Below are 5,537 nucleotides of genomic sequence, written 5' to 3'. Positions count from 1 at the left end.
AGACTCACATTACGGGGAGTTGCCCCTCCCGTTTATACTTGTTGCAATTGTTGTTGTTCTCGGTATAATTGCATGATGATAATGAATGAGTATGGGCTTCATTAAGTATAAATGATAATTGCTTTTACTTAGTTGCGAAACACAAGCTAAGTATGTTAATGTGAAAGTAGGCGTAGTCCACGAATGTTAGTATTGGTGAAAAGAAAGCGTTCGGTGGTGCCGCACCTTGCTACAAGTGGTTGGAAGATTACCGCAGGTGTAGGGGCGTGATAGTTGGTATCAGAGCTCGGTTGGAGATGGTGTTAGAGCAGGGTTGCTTGTGATGAAGTGCAAGTGTGGGTACACTTGGAAACTTGACAGTTGATGACAGTGGAAGCAGGTTTAGCCGAGGTGAAGCTTAGTGCTTGGGCCAAGCTGAACGACAAGGCATGGCAAGTTTGGGAGAAGGTGAAGGGAAGCTCTTGCTTACCTTATACAGGTTGAAGCGGTTGAAAGAAGAGAATCCCCGGATTCGAGAGGAGCTTGCAGTCTTGGAAAGGAATATTGAAGAAGAGCTTCTTCAACTTGGTTGGACAATGGAGCAAGATGAAGTTGCAGATTGTGCTAACAAGGAAGAGGAAGCCGTGATAGTTGAAGATGTTGTAGACATGACCATGATGGAGGATGGACTTGAGGATGATCAAGTTGGACCAAGATCGTGCAGTTTGTGGACATGGATGAATGAGGAAGAGCCTCATGATGATGAAGTAAGTATTGATACTTGTGTTTCATTTGGGCATTTGGTAGATGGACCGTATGCAGGGAGAGGCAAAGCCAGTTTGCCTATGCTATGGAGGATCTTACCATGGATGACTATGATGGAACCTTGTATGGAGAAGCAAGGATTGTTGATTGTTGCAGGACTTGTTGGGGTTGTTTGTGACCTTATGGTAGAAGGTACAAAGGCCCTTGACAAGGGTGGAACTTGATGATCGTTGTGGATGAATGGGTCATGCTTTAGCCACATGGCTAAGTGCCCAGCATGACTCATGGACAGATTGGAGGGCACACTCTTGAGTGAACTTCTCATGGCTGAGACCAAGAGCAAGTCTTGGTGGACACTTTGGTGGAGGAGCTGCGATGGGAGGAACTCATGACATGATGATATGGTTGGGTGACCAAGTTCACTAAACCGAAGGTTGTAGACTTGGGTGAGATGACCGATTGTTGTGATGAGTCTACTTGGTTGGACTACATGGGCAACTTAGTCATGGACATCAGGTTGGAGACATGGAGCATGGCAGTCTTATGCAGGGACATTGTGTGGGAGCACTTGTAGAGGTGTCATGGACATCCAATGAGGAGTGCCAAGGCAAGGATGTTGTGCAGATGGATTTGCTAGTGTGACATGGAGATGTTTTACTTATGAGCCGATGGAGAGGTTGTGCACTTATGTACAACAAGACCATGGACTTGGATGGAGCTGTGAGCAGACTATGGAGCATTCCTACTACATGGAGAGTTGAGGCAGATGTTGGTTGGAGATGACTCATGGAGCTCATGATGACATGAGATTGTTGTGACTTTTAGGGACTTCATACATGGTGGACTTAGAGGATTTGATGCATTGAGGAGCTGAGGTCAAGAGACTTTGATGCAGTATGGGATGCATACTTTCAAAGTACATGTATGGGCATGGCTTGGAAGAGTGACTTGATGTGGAAGATCGATATGAGACACTTTGGAGTGATGGAGTTACAATGATGATGATGGTGATGCCTTGGTGGCTGCACTTGGGCATGGGTTGAGCCGAGACTCAACTACTTTGACACATGGACAGGTGAGACAAGTGCATACTTGTTTCTATGGCAGACTTGAGGGATGACACATTGTAGATACGATGGAGATTGCTTCATGGACCTAGATGTGGCACATCGAGAGTCGATTTGAGAAGATGATATCTTCATATGGAGGAGACACACACACACATGATGATGTTGGGATAGATGTGGCTGATTTCTTGTAGCACATTGACACCAAACATCATGGACAACATGTTGCAGATGAGGTGGATGGAGTTCCATGGACCTGAGCATGGATTGTGGAGATAGATTCTTGATGAGTCAAGGATGTGACAGGATGTTTTGAGAAATGACTGATGGTGGCATGAGGATGTTCACTCTCATGGATTGAGCGTGGCAGTTGGACTGGCCATCCGACTAGTTCAGGCATGAGGGCTAGCAGTGGGCAGAGATGTGTTAGCATTATGTTGGAGTATCATGGTAGTAGTTCACATGAGGACACATGATGAAGACAGGAGGTCAGTAATCATGGATCGAGATGACATCTGATGGAGAGCATACCGTGGAGGTGCATACCTTGGTATGGTTAGCTTGGTGGCAGTTGGTCACTAAGTCGAAGCATGATGGAGATGAGGCTCTACATATGTTGCAAAGTTGTTTTCTTTGTGTGGAGGAGTCAACATCATGGATAATGATGATCTTGGTGGATGGCTACCGGGATGGTATGTTGTCGAGGACGACAACGATTTTAGGTGGAGGAGGATGTAAGGCCTCCGAGTTGCAGTGCGATGGGCGCTGGGCAAGGTCGTGCACGCGGGCGCGGGCGGGCGCACTGAACAACGGAAGTGCGACGAAGTTGCGACGGACTGCGGAAATAATGCGACAATAAAAGCGACGAAAGGAGAACAGTTTGCGACACTTAGGAGAAGTGCGTGGAACGTTTGGACAACTTATATGCGACTTGGAAGGAGGATGTGTGAGGACAAAGCCGACTTGTTAATGGAGATATATGGGCATATTACAAGTGGTTGTGGGGTCGGCCATGGGGCTACACACCCCATGTAAAACCCACGTATAATGCATATATATAAGTGAGCATGGAGGAAAATTTCAACAACAACGCATTCGCTCATAACATCTTCGCATAAGACAAGAGGAGTGCACAGTTTTGGTGAAGGAGATGCGCATATCTCATGCGCATGAGTCTTGGAGATTGCACAGGTTGTGTCTTAGTTGATGGTTGGCAAGGTGTGCCATGTATTGGGTGAATTCTAGTGTACGGTTCTTGGTGTAAGACTTGGCAAGGATTCTTGGTGGCTCAGGTGAGCACCGTCCTTTGTGCAAGAGATGCACAAGATGTTGTAAGAGGCAGGTTGCCTATCTATTGTAAAATTTGGTTAAGTGTGAGACTTGGTTCGGCCAAGACACACTAGTGTATTGTAATATGATATTCTTAATAAAATTGTCGGGCAGACTCACATTACGGGGAGTTGTCCCTCCCCTTTATACTTGTTGCAATTGTTGTTGTTCTCGGTATAATTGCATGATGATAATGAATGAGCATGGGCTTCATTAAGTATAAAGGATAATTGCTTTTACTTAGTTGTGAAACACAAGCTAAGCATGTTAATGTGAAAGTAGGCGTAGTCCACGAATGTTAGTATTGGTGAAAAGAAAGCGTTCGGTGGCGCCGCACTGATCCAGGTGGATGTTGGTGGCCACCCACCTATCCCATTCGGACCCCCACAACTGTCTCTTTGAGTTTTTCGGTTTCCTTAATTATGGCACAGTTTACTATTTTTAGCAGTTTTTCGGGTCCTAAACTTCCGGAGCCATTTTGAGGCCCTAAACGACGTTTTTTGGGAAATCCACCGCCAGCAATTTTTCTGGTAAAAGTCATCTTTTCCATCGTAGTCCTCGGAGAGATCTTTCCAACGGGCTATCATGCACATCAAACGGAGATAATACGACCAATTCGCGACCCCGGGAAGTTGGCTGTCCAACTCACCCCAAAACGGGGCCCACAATTTGGCGTTTCATCTTCTAGGGTTAGGTTTTGGAATGTGAAGGGTTTTCCATTGTTTCTCAATAATAAATAGCCCTTCGAGCCTCATTGTAAACACAGTTCGAAACAGTTCAGAGGCATGTAGCCGACACATCTCTTCTCAGAGATAAGCTACCATCGCCCTAGCTGGGTTATTTCTATTTGTAAGCATATTTCAGTATTCTCCATTAATGAAATGAAGTATTATTTCCGCTACATCTCTATTTTTATGGTTATCGCATCTCTGTATTTATAGTTATCTCTGTAATCTATTGCATTCCTGTTTAAATCCGGATCAGTGGTATCAAAGCGGTCTGCTTTTTCTTTGTTTTTCTTTGCATGTCCCCAACGAGGTCGGGATATAAGGAGTTAGGGCTTGAATTGGTCGAACCTTTACAAGACCAGCCTCGCAAATCTCGACAACCTCCCATGGCGGATGAGAAGAAAGACGAGGGGGCAAGAGATCCTATCAGAATTTTGCTCGAAGAAGCCCTCAAGCAGCAAAGGAACGCGATGATGGATAGCTTTGCACAGATCCTTCAGCGGCTACCCAGAGGTGACGCATCGGCTTCCAACAGCTACTCTGGAAACGCCACATCATTTAAGGTACAAGTTAATTTTGAAATCCCCATCTTCGAGGGTCAAATAGACGTAGATGCCGTAGATAAATGGTTAAATCTGCTAGATGGGTATTTTTCTATTCATGAATTTTCAAATCGGGAAAAGATTGTTTTCGCTCTTCTCAAAGCAGCCCCCCACGTCAAGGACTGGTGGGAAGCATACTGCGAGCAGAAGGATGAAAGTACAGGCTCACTATTTTTAGCCGCCCCCACTTGGAATGACTTCCGAGATGCTATCAAGGAGCAGTACTACTCTGTCAAAAGCTATGAGGACAAATACATCAAATGGACCACACTGCGGCAGGGACGAGACCAAGATGTACCAGAGTTCACAAATATTTTTCATACCCTTCGAACACAGTTGGGTATCAAAGATTCTGAGCTGCATCTGCTACTCAAATACCGCGGCTGCCTACACAGATACATCCAGGAAGAGATGGAGTTCTTGAACATCTCCTCACTCGGCACAGCATACCGATACGCTGTCAAAATCGAGCAAAAGTTCAAACAGAAGAAGCGAGACTTTGGATCTGCAAATCTGAAGCCCAAAGGACAAAGCCAAGGTGGGGTGACCCAAGATAGCCCCTCTAAGTTGCAAGAAAATAACAACACCACGAAGCTGAAGAAGGACGCAGGAAAGTGGTGTGAGTTCCACAAGAGTCCCACTCATAACACAAGTGAGTGTCGGACCAAGCAGTCGCTGGTGGCCGAGTTGAAGGCTTCTGAATCAGATGCATGTTCTGACTCCGAGTCAGAACCCGACAAGGGGAATGACAAAGGGAAGCAGATCATTGATGCGGATCCCAGCGCCACTATTGCTACTGCCAAGATCCAGAAAAATGAGCTCGAAGATCCAGAGGAGGGGGAACGTCTTTTCCACTCACAGATGTGGGTGAAGGGTTCGCCGCTGCAATTCATTGTCGACAGTGGCAGCCAAAAGAACCTCATTTCAGCAGAGGTCGTGAAGCAGTTGGGCCTACCAACTACACCACACCCACAACCGTATAGTATCGTTTGGCTTCACGAAGGACGAGATCTCAAAGTTCGCCAGTAGTGCCGCCTTCCCTACAGCATCAAGCCCTTCACAGATGA

This window comes from Pinus tabuliformis, chromosome 1_2 (assembly GCF_031772625.1).
Source record: "Pinus tabuliformis cultivar Carrire ecotype Pingquan chromosome 1_2, CPIR1, whole genome shotgun sequence".
Lineage (NCBI taxonomy): Eukaryota > Viridiplantae > Streptophyta > Pinopsida > Pinales > Pinaceae > Pinus > Pinus tabuliformis.
The sequence above is the reverse complement of the archived record's forward strand: the minus strand, read 5'-3'. Positions refer to the sequence as shown.